Genomic DNA, 21,038 nt, shown 5'->3' with positions numbered 1-21,038 from the left:
AGTCTTCGAAGTATCACGAGATAGGTGGCTCCTCCCCTGGACTACAGTGCGCATGGGCATCGACTCCATCCCCAGATTGTTTTTTTCCGCCATTGGGTTCGGATGTGTTTGGTTTCCTCTGTCGGAATCGATAGTTGTTGACTTACTTTGTTTAAGACCAAAAGGTCTTTAGGACTTGCGTCGGTATTGTCTCTCGTTCGGGTTCGTTATTTCCTCGGCTCCGAACTGACATTGCCCTTCCGCGTGCTTTCGGCGCGGACGGGCCTACTCGACGCTCCTACCTCTTCCATCATGGAACGAACTCCATTTAAACGGTGCCCGGTGTGTGCCTCGAAGTATCCGCATATCGATGTACACCCGGTGTGCAACAAGTGTTTGTCGCCGGACCACGACGAGGCCAAGTGTATGGCCTGTTCCAAGTTCCGGGCCAAAAAGACACTCAAGCTCCGCCGAGCTGCGCGCCTGGAGGCCCAGCGATCTGCACCACCTCCTACGGACATCTTCGACGCTGAGGATGTCGAGGACGACGCTATCCAGGAGATCACGGAATCTAACGCAGCGTCGGAGGTCGAGGAAGACTACGACGCGGAGGACGAGTATTTCGGTGAAGTCGTCGAGGAGGTAGGGGACGACGACGGGGCCCTTGCCACCGTAGAGGATAGCTCGGACGAGGAGCTTCCTCAGACTGACTCCGGGGCCGTCCGCCATGTTCAGGCCCAGGTCGAGGGATCGCCTTCGGGCCTTACCCAAGACCTTGATTCACGTTCCACGGCCCCGCCTTCCGGCCCGGCCACGGACATTGATACGGCGCCACTCCCGGTGCCGTCAAAACCGAAAGTGAAACCAACGGTCTCGACGCCAGACGTCTCGAAACCGAAAGCACGGATCCCGCTGGTCGGGTCGAACACTTCGGAGGCCTCGGCGCCGAAAAAATCTAAGATGGCCGTCGAGCTCAAGAGCCACGCCAAAATGGCCAACCCAAAGGCTACTGTATCGAAGCCGAAGGTTAAAGGGTCCGACGCAGCTGCATCGGCGCCGAAGACGGTCGACGCAAGTAAAGGTCGACTCGATCCCACAAAAAAGGTCAGCGACCATAAGAAATCCACTGTCGACCCGAAGAAGCGGCAGGACGACCCCAAGTCCCTCACTGCCTCACTTCCACTCGACAAGGCCAAGGGAGCAACGGCGTCGACGCCGAAGAGCGCATCGTCGGTAACTTCCCCGAAACCAGCTGCAAAAGACTCTCTCGAGCCGGTGCGTCCCTCCGCCTCGTTCACTGAGAAGGTGACGGAGTCCCTTCAACGGATTAGGGAGGGGACCGCAGCAGTCGAGCCAAAAGACCCTGTGCTGCCCAAGCCTCTAGAAAAACCGGCGAAGGCGTCGACGCCAATTCTCTTCACCTTGCCACCAAAGACGGCGCCGAAAGCTTTCACAGCAAAATCAGGGGCCAGAGTACCCGTGAAGGTGTCTTCGACGCCGAAGCCAGCGTTGGTGGTCCCCGGCCCACGGCAACTGACGGAAGAAGAGCGTCAAGAGGTTTTCATCGACGCCAACACGGGCAAGCTCTCTCTCCTCAAAAGAAAGATCACCCCTGAACCACAATTAGAGCCTTACAAGATTCCACTTAAAAGAAAGATGGACTCTGCTGGTGCCTCTGCCCTTATGGAGCCCGTGTCACCACAAGCTCAAGAACTTTCACCCACTCATTCCCATGTTGAGGATAGTGATGGCAACGACGAGGATGAGTATAGCTACCCCGTCTACTCCGACCCAGAGGATGTGACTGAACCATGGTCTGCAGGTGGCGATCCAGGGGACCCGCACTCAGGGCAGGAGCCACAGCTTTTCTCAGCCAAAACTTCCCCAACTGAGGACTCTGCGGCTTTCAATGCCCTCATTGAGAGGGCGGCAGCCAATCACGACGTCGACCTCCATGCTGACCCAGTGGACGTCTACTTCCTCTTTGACACCTTTTCGGTCTCTGAAAAAACTGTAAAAACTCTGCCAATGCTGAAAGGGGTGTTAAAACATGCGGCTGAGGTGTTCAAAGAGCCCACCCGGGCAAGAGTCATCAACCCACGAATCGATAAGAAGTACAAGGCAGCGCCCACCGATCCAACTTATATCAAAGGACAGCTGCCTCTGGATTCCCTGGTTGTCTCCAATGCACGCAAGCGAGCCAACTCACAGACTACGGGTGATGCTCCTCCCCCAGACAAGGAATCAAAAGTTTTTGAGGCTTCTGGGAAGAGGGTGGCGGCGCAGGCAGCCAACATATGGCGCATATCCAACACACAGGCGCTACTAGCGCGTTATGACAGGGCACACTATGATACTCTAGAGACCCTTTTACAGCACTTACCCGATCAGTATAAGGAGGCGGCAGAGATGTTGATACAGGAGGGGAAGCTTATCACCAATGCTTCCATTAAGTGCGCTCTGGACGTGGCTGACACCGCCTCGCGAGCGATTAACACTAGCGTGCTGCTTCGTAGACATGCACGGCTGAGGATTTCTGGGTTCAAGCCGGACATTCAATCTACCATCTTAAACCAGACGGTCAACCCAGACCACCTGTTTGGCCCCGAGGTTGATACCACCCTCGAGAAGATGAAAAAGGACACCGACACTGCGAAGTCTATGGGTGCCTTGAAATCCCAGATGTTTCGGGGTGGGTCCTTTCATCGCTCCAATACTAGAGGCACCTCAAGGGGTCAACTTTCACAGTCAACGCAATTCTACAAAAGCAACACCCAAACTTCTTATACCAACAAAGGTCGGGGTGACGCCTTGTCACTGCCCCCCGACCACGCAACACCGGTTGGGGGGAGACTCCAGCAGTTCCTGCCCATGTGGAAGTCCATCACCACAGACAGGTGGGTCAGAAAACTTGTCCAATACGGTTATTGTCTGGAGCTCACATCCACTCCACCCAACATACCCCCAAAAGACCGTCCTATGTCCGGCGAGCACTTGCACTTATTGCAGCAAGAAGTCAACGTCATGCTGCAAAAAGGGGCAATAGAGCTCGTGCCCTTGCAGGAAAGAGGTGCGGGAGTTTACTCCCTGTACTTTCTGATTCCAAAGAAGGACGGATCCCTCCGGCCCATTCTGGACCTCAGGCCACTCAATTTTTACATCCTCTCGGAGCATTTCCACATGCTCACGCTGCAGCAGGTTCTTCCACTGCTTCAACAGGGGGACTACCTGGCAACTTTGGATCTGAAGGATGCATACTTCCACATTCCACTTAATCCTTCACACCGAAAATACCTCAGGTTCACCCTACAAAACCAACACTACCAGTTCAAGGTTATGCCTTTTGGGGTCACCACGGCACCCAGGGTTTTCACAAAGTGCCTAGCAACGGTGGCGGCGCATCTCAGACGTCAGAACATTCACGTCTACCCCTATCTGGACGACTGGCTTATTCAAGCCAAGTCGGCCCAGCAGTGTGCCGACCACGTGTCCCAGACCATTCATCTTCTGCACGATCTGGGGTTCTCACTGAATTACCCAAAGTCCCATCTCCAGCCTGCTCATATACGGCAGTATCTGGGTGCGACCATAAACACTCTGGCGGCTACAGCACAGCCAAATTCAGTGAGAATCGACAGCATTCATTCGCTGATCCAAAAATTCAGACCTCAACACTCGCTTCCAGCAAGAGTGTTCATGCAGTTGATAGGCATGATGGCCTCCTGCATCTCCATTGTCCGGCACGCGAGACTACATATGTGTCCGCTTCAGGAGTGCTTAGCACGTCAGTGGACGCAGGCTCACAACCAGTTGAAAGACCTAGTGTTGGTGAGCGGTCAGGCATACAACTCTCTGCATTGGTGGAATCCACGAAACCTTTGCAAGGGCCGACCGTTCCAAGAGCCTGTGCCACAGATCATCCTGACAACGGACGCCTCTTCCCAGGGATGGGGAGCTCATGTACTCCCAATACACAGTGCAGGGACTATGGACGCAACAGCAGAGGAAGATGCACATCAATGTTCTAGAACTGATGGCGATCTTCATGGCCTTAAAGGCATTCAAAGTACATCTGTGCAACAAGGTCGTGTTGATCCGGACGGACAACATGACGGCCATGTACTACATTCAGAAGCAGGGAGGCACACACTCTCCGCAGCTGTGTCATCTGGCTCAGAGCATGTGGAAGTGGGCCATTCAGAGGAACATTTTCCTCATGGCAGAGCCTCTCCCAGGCAAGGACAATCAGATGGCGGACCTGCTCAGCAGGCACAGCCACCAAATGCACGAGTGGGAGATACATCCATCAGTACTCCAGCCGTACTTCCAAATGTGGGGTCATCCAGAGATAGACCTGTTCGCCACAGAGGAGAAAGCAAAATGCCAAAGCTTCGCCGCCAGGCTCCCACACCCACAGTCGCAGGGCAATGCGATATGGATGAACTGGTCAGGCAAATTTGCGTACGCTTTTCCCCCAGCACCTCTGATACCGCTGGTGGCACGCAAGCTCAGGCAGCACTCGATGACTCTCATCCTAGTTGCTCCAACGTGGGCTCGCCAACCATGGTACACCACGTTTCTAGAACTGTCCGTGGTACCGCATCAAAGGCTACATCTCACACCCAGCCTTCTGACGCAGAGCCATGGCGACATTCAGCACCCAGATCCGCAACCGCTCAACCTGGCGATCTGGCTCCTGAAGTCCTAGAGTTTGGCTACCTCAACCTTCCTCCCAATTGCATGGACATCATTCGGGAGGCTAGGAAGCCCACTACTAGAGCCTGCTATGCGGCGAAATGGAAGCGGTTTGTCATCTATTGTGCAAACCACAACATTGATCCGCTTGATGCTTCTATTCAGAACATCATCTGTTACCTGTTCCATCTATACAAGTGTAATCTGGCCTATACTTCCATTCGCATTCACCTGTCTGCGATGGCCGCGTATCTCCAAAATAGACAACACCTTTCACTCTTCAAGGTGCCTGCCATCAAGGCTTTTCTGGAAGACCTCAAAAGAGTCATTCCGCCACGGACTCCACCAGCTCCTGAATGGAACCTCAATGTGGTTCTTACCAGACTGATGGGTCCCCCCTTTGAGCCACTACATTCCTGCGAGATTCAGTTCTTGACATGGAAAGTGGCTTTCCTTGTAGCAATTACATCGCTACGGAGGGTTAGTGAACTGCAAGCCCTCACAATCCAAGAGCCTTTCTTCCAAGTTCACTCAAACAGGGTGGTGCTCCGCACTAACCCTAAATTTCTCCCCAAGGTTGTGTCTCAGTTCCACATCAACCAAACCATTGAGTTGCCGGTGTTCTTTCAAAATCCTGAGCCACTGGCGGAGCGGATGCTCCACACACATGGTCTACCACACACACATTTACTAAGCATTACTGTGTATACGTGCACTCCAAACAGCAGGCAGCTGTAGGGCAGGCTGTTCTCAAGACGCTTTTCCAAACTGCTGCAGCTGGCACGGGCGGCCGCCGCTAATGGAGGGACTGCTATGTATTCTATGCACAGATATGAATTCAGCAGCCCACATGCCTCGAACTGCAAATGCTACTTACCAGTAAGCATCTGTTCTTGGCATGTAGGGCTGCTGACATTCATATCGCCCGCCCTCCTCCCCGGCGCCTGTAGCAGCTGCAGTATTCACATATATACTCATAGCATGGTCATCATTCGCTGAGTTTCACTCCATCTTGGCCACAATGGCTAAAAACAATCTGGGGATGGAGTCGATGCCCATGCGCACTGTAGTCCAGGGGAGGAGCCACCTATCTCGTGATACTTCGAAGACTCTTCCAGGACAACAATGTGCAATCATCCGGACCCAACACTAGGCGGCGATCTATGCACAGTATGAATGTCAGCAGCCCTACATGCCAAGAACAGATGCATACTGGTAAGTAGCATTTGCATTTTTCTACTAGCCAGGGAATTTTTAAACTTTTTTAGTATTATCACTACACCTTAGTAAGTCCCCACCTTCACCTCTCACCCCTACCACTACACCACACATAGCCTATTGTCACCATTTAGTGCTCCCGCGTAGTTCGTAGGTCGTAGCACGCCCCGCCCTGTAGAGGGACGGGAAGACCCCTATGATGAAGCATGACACTATGTGATTCATAGTGTGTGAGGGGTATTTTAAAAGCACCTTGTGCTCTCCCTCGACAACCCACGAAGAGAGCACACTTTCATTAGACACAGTTTCCACCTAAAAACAAAATAAATAAATTACTTTTTCATATTGATAGAATCTCTTTGGTTATCTATAACGTACAGGAGGGTGATTCTATTACTACTGCCTCTACCCTCCTCAATTGTTTTTTGGGTAGATATACGCCCAGAGGCTAAGAGATGCCTCCTGAACATCTGGGAACCTACAGACCTGCCTGCAAAAGGGAAAATGTGGGTTACACTTGGACAAATGGTGGCAAAAAGAAACATCGCCTGACTATGGGGTGCCCCTACCCCGCCAAAACTAGTAGACTGGCAAAATGACATGGACTGGTGCATGCTGCAGGAAAAGACTGTGTACGCGGCACAAGGGTGCCCTCGGAAATGGGGGGAGGTGTGGTCATGCTGGAATGACTTCAGAGGTAACATCTGCGAGCCCCCGCAAGCCCAACAGATTGGCGTAGAAGATGTAGAATGAAAAATGGCTCTCCACAGCTGTATCTGTAATGATTATACCACAATGCCATTGTATTTCTGGTGTTGTAACCGACTCTAACATGCAACTCATTGGCAGCTTTTGTTCTCACTAATCTAAAATAAAAAGAATTAAAAAAAATAAAATAAAATTGGTGTTACTGGTGAATCTGTATCTAAATTGCCTCCTCCGTCCTCATGAAGCCGGGATGGCACAGGTGCGTGTCAAGGGCTGAGGAGCCCTCTATATTTGTATCCACATCAGGACACTGACACACATACGTCTCATAAAAACAATAGTCCCAATTTTTTTAAGTCATGAAGTTTATCACACCTTTCTGCCATTTCGGCGTAGAACACACCTTGATCCTGTCGTGTCAGGATGTAGATGAAAACAAATGGGTGTTTGTGTATATAATGTGTGTGTGTGTATATATATATATATATATATATATATATATATATATATATATATATATATATAGATAGATAAGCTTTATTTCGATATAAAAACATATCATAAAAGCTGCATTTCACAATAATAAAAAACATAATTTAGCACATGCAATACAGTAACAACATATTCGCAATATACAGTATAAAAAACAATCCAAATTGTCAAATGGATTTTTAAGGAGGGGGAAAGCATACTACTGTATCAACAGTTTTTTTGCAGTTCTTAAGCGCCAGGCCCAGCCTAAGAATTTTGCCAGACAGCAGGCGAAAAAGGGTCTTGCGTCAGTGCACAATATGCGCAGGGCTTCTAAATGAGATCTTGTTCCCAGACTCCTACATAATGGTCTCAACCACAACTTCCTAGGTGCTACATAGGTGTTGCATTCGAACAACAAGTGTGCAACAGATTCAACCCTCATTTCGCAAAAGGGACAGAATGGCACAGTTTGTAGAGGCGGTTTCAAGGTTGAGGTAAATTGACCAAGAGGGAGTACACCTAACCTGAATTTAATGTACAGTGCTCTGTCACCAGAGTTGTGGATAGAGTCCAAATAGGGTTCCCTAAAAGGGAGTTCTTTAATTAACAAGAACTGGGCGACAGATTTACAGTGATTAGAATTGCACATTCTTTCGTTGTCCACCCACGACCAGAAGGCATTTTTTAGTACTTGTTTTGAGGGAGCTGTTTTACTATCCCAAGCATCTCCTAGCCCCAGTTTGTAGAGAAGGGACTTAACATCCCTAAGCCAGGTAATCTTGTGGCATCCTGGAAGGGACAGAAGATCTTCCAGAGCATCTGCATAGCTGTGGAGTTCAGGGACATTCCAGATTCTAGACCATAATAAAAGAGGGCGTAGTTTTGCTTGGTCACATATTGAACGGGAACCCGCATCTAGCAAAATGGGGATTGTAGGAGTGCTGTGGGGCAGCCTCAAGAGATCTTTATGAAAATTATTATCAAGGGAGACCAAGGTTTCAATTTTCTGAGAGCCCCACAGTTCCGCGCCGTATAATGCCGCGCTTACAACCCTTGCCCTGTAGATATCTAGGACTGCCCCGATGGGTTTCAATGGCGAAGCTCGCTGTTGTTTGAGCAGGGCTCCAGCTACCCTCTTGTGAGCAAGAAACACCTTCTGATGGTGTGCCCTCCAGCTCATAGAGTCGGATAACCGTATACCCAGGTAGTCAAATTCCTTGACTCTCTCTAAATGAACAGAGTCTAGAACGGGGGAAACAACTGTTTTTTTGGGGGGGTTAAGGACAAGGAACTTGGTCTTTCCTATATTTATGGCCAGGCCTTTGTCATCACAAAAGGACTTGAAGCTAGATAGCAATTTTTGGATGCCCACTGGAGTCTTAGAAATTAGAAGGGTGTCATCCGCGAACAGGAGCGTCGGAATTTTCTTCCCTGCCAGGGTCGGCGCATCAGATGGATCTTGTGAGAGATGCTCCACCACTCCGTTAACATAGAGAGAAAACAGAGTGGGGGCAAGCACGCATAATCACAAATAACATGGGGTTCCATCGAGCACTCAGGTCAAATAACACACAAAAGGCCGTCCCTTAAGTCAAATAATCCTGGTTTATTGAAGTCATAAACCAAACGTGGCGCGTTTCGCACTTCAAGAGCGCTTATTCACACTTGAAGTGCGAAACGCGTCACGTTTGGTTTATGACTTCAATAAACCAGGATTATTTGACTTAAGGGACGGCCTTTCGTGTGTTATTTGACCTGAGCGCTCGATGGTACCCAGTGTTATTTGTGATTTTTAATACCGGCTGCTCCACCGGCAACGAGCCACCCCTACGAAGACGAGGGATCCCCCTGAGGAGTACACCAGCGACACTCTAAATCTGCTCACCTCAAATGTCTGTTTTTCTATCAAAGTTTTTAAGCATAGGATTAGCACAGTGCTATCCACGCTGAGATAGAAAATGACATTTTTTTCCATTTATACAGCAAAGTCTTTAAGCATAGGACTAGTACAGTGCTGTCCTTGCCGAGCTGTTAAATGACAAAAGGCATTTATCACTCCAGGCACAATATTACAGCTTTGAATTGGTAAAATACCAACTCAAGCCAACCTGAAATGAGTAAAAGCAACCCCTGACAGTGTTTCCCTCTCATTAGAGCTCTTCAGAGAGGTATAGCTTTGTCCAGACACAAGGGAGCACCCAGTATGAAGTCAAGTCAAAACAAAACCCTTTCAGGCATAGTGACGCATAAATTATGCAAAAAAGGAGAGAACTCTGGGTAGTTTTCAAGTTTAGGTGGAAAGCAGCTCCTGTTAGAGCACTCTCAACACCAGCGACACTCTAAATCTGCTCACCTCAAATGTTTGTTTTTCTATGTTTTTAAGCATAGGATTAGCACAGTGCTATCCACGCCGAGATAAAACATGAGTCTTTTGCCATTTATACAGCAAAGTCTTTAAGCATAGGACTAGTACAGTGCTGTCCTTGCCGAGCTGTAAAATGACACAAGGCATTTATCACTCCAGGCACATTATTACAGCTTTGAATTGGTGTGTGTGTGTGGATATATATATATATATATATATATATGTGATGATGTGGTCGCACTTTGAAATAAATTAAAAAAGATGCACTGAATTGGGTCTACCTCGTCTCATTGCAAGTTTGGTGGAGAAAAGTCATGGAGGACGAGCTTTGCAGCATATATATATGTTCGAGGCATATGGGCTGCAGATGGTACATTATGAATAGATCGCCATCTGGTGTTGGGCTCGGATGATTGCACTTTTTTTTTTTTCTCCTGGAGAGTCTTTTGTAGATTGGTGACTCCTCCTCCGGTTGCCAGTGCGCATGGGCATCAGCTCCATCCTTAGATTGTTTTTTTTCCGCCATCGGGTTCGGATGAGGATTGAAGCGCTCCAGATCGACTTCGGAAAGAAGTGATTTTTCGGCGCGTATTCCCTTTCCAATTCGACGGTATTGTTATCGAACGCGATTTCATTTCCATTCCGACGCGTTTCGACTCCAACATCAAAGAAAAACTTTGATCTACGTTGACGAACAGGAGGCCTTTCTCGACGTGGTCAAGCCCGGAGTCCATGGAAAGGACTCCATTTAAGAAATGTCCAACGTGTGGTGCTAAGTTCCCACACAAGGACCTACACGAGGTGTGCAACCTCTGCCTATCGCCTGAACACGAATCCAGGGACTGCGAGGCCTGCGCAGCATTCTCCTCCAAGTCGACGATTAGAAATCGTCGAGATCGAAGACACGAGGTTTCCAAATTGCAGTCGGAGGCGATCCCGGAGCTATTCGAGGACCAGCACCTCGATGAAGAGGAGGAGCATGAAGAACAGTCGGGGTCGGAAGGGGACGAGTCGGATGTCGAGGAACTCGACGTGCAACAAACCGTGAGTGACGACGTCCCCTTACCAAAAAACCGACCCCCGTGCGGTAACGACCCCGCCTTCGAGCCCGGTCAAACCGCAGAAAAAAGTTTCCGACGCCCCGCCTTCGGGCCCGGCAACGAAACCGAAACCGAAACTCTCGGTCTCCCACCATGTCGGATCCGAGAAACGGTCGACATCGACTTCTACACCGAAGCTTCATGCAAGAGAAAGCTCGTATCGAAGCATTCCATGTCGAAACCGAAACATGCTTATACGTCGAAGACTCACTCGACACCGAAAAAATCGGAATCGAACAAATCCTTGGTGCCGAAAACACTGAACATTGACGATCGAAAGCAAAGGCACCTTTCGGAACCAAAAGCTTCGGTACCGATACAGGAGCAGCAAACAGATCCGAAACAAAAGATTTTGTTTATCGATCCACAAACTGGCAAAGTAGTGACGAAGAAGAGACAGAATGAACAGTTTGAAGACAAACCTCTTCCTTCTAAGAAGAGAACAATGGGGACAAATACAACTCCTCCTACTTCTCCTCGACCCAAAGTCACACCCTCTTCTCCTATTCCTCACACTATGCCAAATATTCCTCCACCCTCTACACCAAGACCATCTACACCTCAGTCAGATGTAGACAGTGATACATGGGAGGGAGAACCTCTTGGGGACGATGACACTATCCCAGATGAGGATGACCCATGGGAAAATTATGACGCAGGGTCAGATGATGACAACGACCCAGAGTTATATCCCTCAAAGCCTTCACCACCTGATGATAACACAGGGTTTGTACAGCTCATTAATAGGGCAGCAAAATATCACAAGGTAAATCTACATACAGAACCTCAGGTAGGGGATTTCCTATTAGAGACATTACCTACTGCACAAAGAACATCAGTTACTCTACCTATGCTGAAGGGTCTTCTCAGTCACGCAGCAGACATATTCAAAGACCCAGTGAGGGCTAGGGTGTTAAACCCAAGAATTGATAAAAAATATAAGGCATCTCCAAAGGACCCAATATTTATCACGGGGCAGGTACCTCTGGACTCGCTTGTAGTTTCAAACGCTCGCAAAAGAGCAAACTCATTATCTACGGGAGAAGCCCCTCCACCTGATAAGGAGTCAAAATTAATAGATGCATCAGGCAAGAGAGTAGCATCACAGGCGGCAAATAGCTGGCGCATAGCCAATACACAAGCGCTACTTGCACGTCATGACAGGGCACATTATGATGAGTTAGAAAAACTCATCACACATCTTCCTAAAGAACATCAGAAGAGAGCAGATCAGCTAATACAGGAAGGAAAGATAATAACTAACACTTCCATTAAGTGCGCCCTGGATGCACAGACACCGCAGCAAGATCCATCAACACCAGTATCATGTTAAGGAGACATGCATGGCTTAGGGTCTCAGGGTTCAAACAAGAAGTACAAACATCTTTATTGAACCAACCCTTTAATCAGAACACACTTTTCGGCTCAAACACAGACGAGACCTTAGAAAAGATGAAAAAGGACACAGAAACGGCTAAGTCAATGGGAGCATTACAACAGCCAACACAAAGGGGTTCCTTTCGTAGATCCACCTATAGAGGGGGCTCAAAAAGTACAGGAACAAGTCAGCAATCCACCTCTTTTACGCCAACGTCACCCAGAGGTAATTCAAGAGGCAGTTACAGAGGTAACAACAACAAGGGTAGAGGACGCGGAAATATTAACAATCGCAACTCCCCAACCCCAAAACAGTGACTTAATACAGCTTCCCCCAGACCACATAACACCGGTCGGGGGACGTCTAGCACAGTTCCTACCTGTCTGGGAAAACATCACATCAGACAAGTGGGTGAGACAAATTATCCAACATGGTTATTGCCTAGAACTCACAGCTACCCCACCAAACATCCCCCCAAACAGCGTCCAATGAGTCAAGACCATCTGACATTGTTAAAAGAAGAAGTACTATCACTGCTATAAAAGCATGCCATAGAGAAGGTTCCAAAACATCAACAAGGGACAGGAGTATACTCTCTATACTTCCAAATCCCCAAAAAAGACGGGTCTCTAAGACCAATCTTGGACCTCAGACCTCTCAATGCATACATAAATTCGGAACATTTCCACATGGTCACGCTCCAACAAGTACTTCCTTTACTGAAGAAAGGGGACTTTCTTTCTACACTGGATCTAAAAGACGCTTACTTTCACATCCCAAATCACAAAGCCCACAGGAAATACCTAAGGTTTGTAGTGGAAGGACAACATTATCAATTCAAAGTCCTTCCGTTCGGGGTCACAACGGCACCAAGAGTGTTCACAAAATGCCTAGCTGTGGTGGCAGCGCACCTAAGAAGACAACAAATACATGTCTTCCCTTACTTGGACGTTTGGCTAATAAAGGCCAAGTCACAAGAAGAATGCCTTCACGACACACAGAAGACCATTCAATTGCTGCACCACCTAGGGTTTACGGCGAACTACAAAAAATCACACCTACAACCAAACAAGATTCAACAATACCTGGGGGCTACTATAGACACAAAGAGCCAAAGCATACCCCAATCTAATCAGGATACAGACAATGGTCAAGTTGATACAAAAATTTCAACCACAACACTCACTACCAGCACGAGTGTTTATGCAACTATTAGGCATGATGTCCTCTTGCATACTGCTAATACCACATGCCAGACTACAAATGCATCCACTACAGGAGTGTCTAGCGACACAGTGGAATCAGGCTCAAGGTCAGATTACAGATCTGATGTTGGTGGACGACCGTACGCATCGCTCTCTGAAGTGGTGGAACACAACTAACATTTCCAAGTGACGTCGTTCATAGAACCGATTCCACAAGTGATACTGACAGCGGACGCATCGCTCTTCGGATGGGGAGCGCACGTGGACAAATACACAGTGCAGGGGAAATGGAGTGTGCAGCAAAAGAAACTGCACATCAACTACTTAGAACTACTAGCAGTATTTCTAGCACTAAAAGCTTTCCAAATGCAAATAACCAACAAGGCAGTCCTGATCAGAACAGACAACATGACTGCAATGTATTATATTCAAAAACAGGGTGGGACTCACTCTCTCCAACTATCCAGACTAGCACAGGACATTTGGAGATGGGCCATTCATCAAAAGATCTATTTATTAGCAGAACACCTACCAGGAGTTCAAAATCAGATAGCAGACATCCTAAGCAGAGAGTCAGAACAAGTACACGAATGGGAGCTGCACGACCAAATACTGCAGCCATTCTTCCAAAGATGTGGGCAACCAGAGATAGATCTATTTGCCAATCATCAGAACGCAAAATGCCGAAACTTCACATCTAGGTACCCACACCACCGGTCCCAGGGAAATGCACTATGGATAAATTGGTCCAACAAATTTGCTTACGCTTTTCCCCCTCTTCCACTAATTCCGTTAGTGGTTCGGAAACTGCAACAGCACTCAATGACAATGATACTAGTAGCACCCACGTGGGCAAGACATCCGTGGTTCACCACGCTACTACAACTCTCACAGGTGCCACATCAAAAGCTAAGATTATTACCCATGCACCTTACACAGAACCATGGAGAAATAATGCACCCAGATCCCAAACAATTGAACCTAGCGATCTGGCTCCTGAGGTCATAGAGTTTGGATGTTTAGATTTACCTTCAGAATGTATGGAAATCATTAAACAAGCAAGACGTCCTACCACCAGAGCATACTATGCAGCAAAATGGAAAAGGTTTGCTGTACACTGTAACAGTAATCACATCAACCCTCTGGACGCATCCACTAAACAGATTATTTGCTATTTACTACACTTGCAGCAATGTAACTTAGCATATACCTCTATCAGAGTTCATCTCGCAGCTATAGCGGCGTACCTACAAAACAGGCAACATCTTTCCCTGTTTAAAGTACCAGCAATTAAAGCTTTCATGGAAGGACTCAAAAGAGTCATTCCACCAAGACTACCACCTTCCCCAGTCTGGAATCTCAACATAGTACTTACCAGACTAATGGGACCACCCTTTGAACCTATGCACAGGTGTGAAATACAATTCCTCACATGGAAGGAGGCCTTCCTCATAGCTATCACTTCACTCAGAAGAGTAAGTGAGTTACAATTGTTTACAATTCAAGAACCATTCATGCAGTTACACCAAAACAAGGTGGTTCTTAGAACAAACCCCAAATTCTTACCTAAAGTAATTTCAGCATTCCACATCAATCAGTCAGTGGAACTACCGGTCTTCTTTCCAAAACCACAGACGGTAGCAGAAAGGGCCCTACATACATTAGATGTCAGAAGGGCATTATTGTATTATATAGAAAGAGCACAAACTTTCAGAAAGACAAAACAGCTATTTGTAGCGTTTTCTCCTACGCATAAAGGCAATCCCATCTCTAAAGCGGGCATTGCCAGATGGATTGTAAAATGTATACAAATATGCTGCTTAAAAGCAAAGAGGACATTAACTGTTCCTCCTAGAGCTCACTCTACACGTAAGCTAGGAGCATCTATGGCATTCTTGGGAAACATTCCACTAGATGACATATGCAAAGCAGCTACCTGGGTTACACCGCATACCTTCACAAAGCACTATTGTGTAGATGTGCACACAACACAACAAGCTAGAGTGGGACAAGCTGTATTAAAAACTTTATTTCAGACTGTTGCAACAGACACGGGCGACCACCGCTAGGGAGAGAACTGCTGTATAGTCTATTCATAATGTACCATCTGCAGTCCATATGCCTCGAACGGAATATGCTGCTTACCAGTATGCATCTGTTCTTGGCATAGAGGGCTGCAGAGTGGTACATGCCCTCCCAGCCTCCCCGGAAACCTGTGTCTGTTCCAACAATATCTTATTTAGATACACTTACATGGGCATTTCTATCTGTATACTATCATACTACTCCATCTAACCCTACTATGGCAAAACAATCTAAGGATGGAGCCGATGCCCATGCGCACTAGCAACCGAAGGAGGAGTCACCAATCTACAAAAGACTCTCCAGGAGGAAAAAAAAAAATTGCAATCATCCGAGCCCAACACCAGATGGCGATCTATTCATAATGTACCACTCTGCAGCCCTCTATGCCAAGAACAGATGCATACTGGTAAGTAGCATATTTCATATATATATATATATATATATATATATATATATATATATATATATATATATATATATATATATATTCTCTTTTGCTATGAACGATCTGTTGTCTATATCAAATGTGCTCAATACTGCTATCTACTCTGATTTAAATATGTGAATCTATGAAATTTCCAATACATGAATAAGAAAAAAGGTTACTTGTAATTGTAGATCTCCAGTATTGGAATCTTTCATAAATTCACGTGACCCACCCTCCTCCCTGGTGATGCTTATCTTTATTTCCTATCAGTTTATTACTACATTTGTACACTACTTTTTGAAAATCTGAGGACCTGCAACTTCACTCAGGAAGGTTCTACAGGGTGGTGTCACCTGATTGGCTGACTCTTTAAGTTTAGTCCTTTTTTAAATAATGACTGATATGCAAGTAAAAAAAGGGCCTAATGCCTCTTTGTACAGTGTCTATTGTTACATTACTATTCTAAGGTACTGGGGACTCCCATCTTGATGAAGGGTAAAAGTAAATCCCATCGATAAACCAATTTCCTAATCTCTGCCTCCCACCTCAACCCTCCTCACCCCAAAAGTTTTATCTGGACTCCAGTTTGATCTCAATGCCTGTAGAGTTTGTAGGCAAAACCTGGCCGGAAAATCAGATTGAAAAGGATCCCTCAGTGGCCTCCACTTAGTCTCAAATCTCTCTTGTCACGCAAGTCGTTTGATCATTTCCATCAATTTATTCATCATTTCTCGACCAGGTGGAGAAGTGTGGTGCTTTAAGTTTCTTCCAGTGTGTAGCTAATTCTTGTTTTGCAGCCAGATGCACAAATGAGGTACATGTCCACTTGTATATTGTGAGGCCCTTTGAGTGTGAAGTGCAAAGTACCTGGATTGGGATCAGTGCTTCTGGAGGAATATGAAACCCTCTGACTACTTTATGTAACTCAACACTTCCTTCAAATATAGTTCAAACTTGGGGCCCAACCACGTCACCTGTTTCCATCTCCTCTATACCACAGACCCTCAACCACATCTTATCACTATGTGTGAACATTCGTTTGAGTTTACTTAGGCTGTAGTACCAATTAAACATCATTTTATACAATGTATCTCCGTGCCGGATGCTAGAAGTCATCTTCTGGATATCAGCCCACAGGCTTTCCCATTCTTTTGTGGTTTTTTTCACAACTGCCTGCTCCCATTTTTGCATGTAGGGTCATTTATGATCAGTGCTTGTAAAAATGGAGTCTAGGGATGACAGCAGGCCTTTGGAGGACTCCTAATGTGTTGAAAGTTCCCTGGTACCTGCTGATTTATTCCTGGGAGCTTGCACTCAGTATCGAAACTGAAAGTACCTTTGGCTCAAACAATTTTCTTTAAAGATATAAGGCTCTTGTAATGTATTTTGAAATCCCTTTTTGAATATGTTTTTCTCTACTGCAACATACATTACAATTTGTCAATTGCATTTTAGGTCCGCGAATGCAATCAAAGCAGAGGATGTTTAATTGTATGTGCGTGCATTTGCCAGAGGGTATGGTGTGGTAGCAGCCTCAAATCATGATTATATTATATTGTTAAAGAGCCTGCTGCAGAGCTTTGCAGCTGATAGTGCCATGGTTTTTTAATGCGTCTCATAGCACAGTGTGCTATGAGACACATTTTAAGCACAGTGGAGTATATTCCCTCCTCCTGATCAAAGATGGTGGTGTTTCTTGTCCAAGGCTTTGGGTTTTTGTGTGTGTGTTTAAAATAATCGCACCTTCCTCAAGACAATCTATGCATATGCCATCCCTCCTTAGCCTTGCTGCCATGGCTTGTCCAAGGCATGGTAGTAAGGCTCAGTGGTTAGAGAAGTGTGTAGCACCCCTGCGCCTTGTTGAAGGGCAGATGGGGTGTAAACCCTCCTACCCCATGCCAACTTGAGGCTTGCTCAATGGCAGGTTGCTTTTTTTCCCTGCCCTCTGCCTTGCTTAAGGGTGGGTGTTGTGGTATCTAGTCTACATTTTGCCCTCTCCCTTCCCCACGAGCGTTGTGTAATTTTTATTTACTCCCCATCTCCCTCACAGTGGTGAGGGTGCAGTGTTACCCCCCTCTCCTTCTCGAAGGACATGGGGGTATTTAAGATCTAACCCAGGAGACATATTTGTTCTCCTCTCTTTGCTCAATGCCTAGGGGTGATTGATGGGCATTGTCAGCTTGTTGGCCCCACTTTGCAGACTGATAAAGGAGTACATTGTTCCCCTAAACTGTAGCCTTACCCAAAGATGTTGAGGGTATGTAGCGATACAAAAGGGGATGATGGACGGAGCGCTTGAGCAAATGAAACACTCACCCCCAGTCAACTGATATGGATTTAATCCATCACCATTCTTTAGCTCACTCCGCCTCCCCAGTTCAGACATGGCCATATGCAAATCAGTCTGACCCTGTGCCTCATGGGAACAGTCCAGAACTGCCAAGCCATGTCTTCCCTGGACCGGAAACAAGCACCCTGCCAACTTATGGCGAACAAAGCGATACAAAAGGGGATGATGGCTGATTTGCATATGGCCATGTCTGAACTGGGGTGGTGGGGTGAGCAAAAAAACGATGGACTTAGGTCCAGATCTCTGTACTGGAGTGAATGTATGACATTGTTCTGCATTCTGTCCATCAAGTGTTGTTTTTGCATTTGTCAGCCCGAGTGGGACGGGTATGCTCAGACGTGAGTCCCCTGCTCTCCACGCCACTGGAGTCCAGCTTTCCTGGCTGAAGACAACCGATAGCCAGAAACCGGTCCTAGGATGCTTGATTCCAGTCCAGGGAAGACATGGCTTGGCAGTTCGGGCTGGACTGTTCCCATGAGGCACAGGGTCAAGGCTGATTTGCATATGGCCATGTCTGAACTGGTGTGGTGAGCAAAAAAACGATGGATTTAAGCCCAGATCTCTGTACTGGGGTGAATGTATGACATTGTTCTGCATTATGTCCATCAACTGTTTTTGCAGTTGAGGGTATGTAAACCCGAAGCTGCGCTCAAAAGCAGGGAGGGTGTATATTTCTACATCCTGTTGCATCCAAAAGTAGGTATATTTCTGTCCACTTACTTGAACAAGGTTTTGGGGTGGGGGGGGGGGGTCATATTCCTACCCCTTCTTCTGTAAGGGTGGGAAGTTATACCCTTTCTAATTTTCTGTGAGTTCATGAAAGGCACTGGTTAATGGACATATTGATGGCTGTTTTCCCCATCCTCCTAGCCCAAAAGTGAGAGGGCAACATTTCCTTATTTTGTGGCAAATACCACCTATACTGATGTTTCCTTTTTATTTCCAACGACTGCACCAAAGGAGATGTAAGCTGTCTGTGGCAAAAAAATGCTGTGAGTTATGGTGGGAAAGAGCAACTCGCATATGACCTCTGCCATTTTGCTGTTGAGATCAATGCACAGTGACAGTTGTGAGCCATCTCAGTCCTCTGTAGTCTGCAACATACTGTGGCCCTTGCAGGTGTTTACCATTGAGTTCTATGCTGAGTAGCTCACACCTTGCATGGGGATGGTGGAGTACTGCTGCTTTGCCTGTGCATTATGCACAGTGGTAACGTAGGGCACATGGGCAAGTCTGGGCAGAGATGCTTCTGTGATGGCACCAAAGTGGTACTGGCAAGGAGGGAGCTGGCCATTGACTGTGTAGTACTTGGTAGGCCACATGAGAGGTGTAGGGTACAGGGCCTGCCGCAGGTCAGGACTTTCTGGCAACACCCGCTGAGCACAGCCGGTGGCCATAGGCAGTGAGAGTAGCCCCGAAGAAGTTTCCACCAAGTATCACATAGCATTGGGCATCGTGGAAAATATAGAAATGAGCGCTAGCTGTATTATGAGTTCATATCGACAACTCCATATGGCCCTTCTTGAAAATTATTATAGTAAATGTTTTTGAACAACATGTAACTAAAAAGGCTGCACTGGTTTGGGGTCCTGACACATGACATATCGATACTAGTGGCAAAAGATCTAGAAGTGTATCAAGAATCCACCACCTTTGGCTGGGCGCTTCAGACCTCCATGTATGCACATTCTTAGTGCTATTAATTTAGGATGTCCTTAATATTGGGCATATCCAGCAGTATATTTGAGTTTGTGACTTTGTTGTTGATACCGTAGACTTAATCTCAGTGGATTTAGTATAACACACTTCACCAGTTTCTTTAATTTGAAAATATTCTGCAAGAAAAAAAATAGGATCAGTAGTACTTATGTGATTTGGAAACCATAAACACAGTATCTAAAAACGTACATGCAAGAGAAACCTTGTGCCAGCAATTTAGCACCATAACACATACTAGAGAACTTATTTGATTAGCAAAGAACTTTCATTGATCTAAACAGATTAGATCACCAGGAAGTAAGGCTACGTGGATTACACCTAGCACTCCCATTGGTGATTCTTTCAAAATAGGTGCACAAATACACCTACTGTGTTCATGTCGTGATTGTCTGTGAGAGTTAGTAAAACAATTGTATGAGAGCTGTGTTGACTCGCTGTAAAAGAAACCATTGTAACGGACATGCCTGATACTAACATATTAATTACGAATTGCAAGTTACAAATCTATTATCTATGCTTGCTCAATGGTTTTAGTGTTATAGGGCAATAATGACCTATAGAAACTCAACAAAAAAAGTTAAAATGTGGCTATCTGTCAAGAATGTGCATGAATCTAGCATGTCCAGTTGTAGTTTTAATCCCATGTGAGGCGGCTTAGGCTACCTCCTGCAGCTAATCTTTGCTTAAGTGATGGTGTTTGTCTTGTGCAAAAAGGCGCATTTGGAGAGGTCATTCACATTGATCACCATAAACGATCATATAATCAAAATATTAGTGATACAACGGTCTTTTAAACGTGCAGATAATATATTTCCTTAAGTTGGTACTTCTATGAAGTAGAGATTTGTGATATTCATGCAAAACCACTGGGAAAAGACTATTATTTTGAATCAGTGTGTTTGATGTTTAAATCTAGAAATTCTGTTATGTACTACACACACTCTCGCACATACATATATAACAATGATACTGTAATTGTTGGTCTACATATGGAGTAATAATGTAAGTTATATTGGAGTTCTGTACATTTTCAGGGGACGGGCTATTGCCGTTTCATACAGAATAGACAGTTTGCCAGCATGTCTAACCTAAATGCCTAGGTCACCAATTTCCCTGACTTGAAGTCTCTTTTTTTAATAATGGTGTTTTCATACAATTAGTATCTTATGAAAAAATTGTGTAGGAGCTTGTTGTACATTTATTCAGGTTTTTGATGTGTGTACCTGTTTAAGATGAAGTATATAATTTGATTAATGTGTTGTACTCTGCAACCTTGCGTTTATTTTGTGCAATCTTATAAGCCCAAAGGTCAATTGAGTTAGTGCCCTTTGAACT

The 21,038-nt window shown here is 46.2% G+C and overlaps 1 protein-coding gene across 1 annotated transcript in view; it reads left to right on the top strand.

Moving 5' to 3' along the window:
* The window catches only part of TDRD7 (tudor domain containing 7), a 1,355,384-nt gene that overhangs the window by 202,427 nt on the left and 1,131,919 nt on the right, over positions 1–21,038 (top strand). The gene's annotated exons all lie outside the window — the stretch shown is intronic.

The sequence above is a fragment of the Lissotriton vulgaris genome, chromosome 3_1 (genome assembly GCF_964263255.1).
Source record: "Lissotriton vulgaris chromosome 3_1, aLisVul1.2, whole genome shotgun sequence".
Classification (NCBI taxonomy): Eukaryota; Metazoa; Chordata; class Amphibia; order Caudata; family Salamandridae; genus Lissotriton; species Lissotriton vulgaris.
This window is presented reverse-complemented; position numbering and strand designations above follow the sequence as displayed.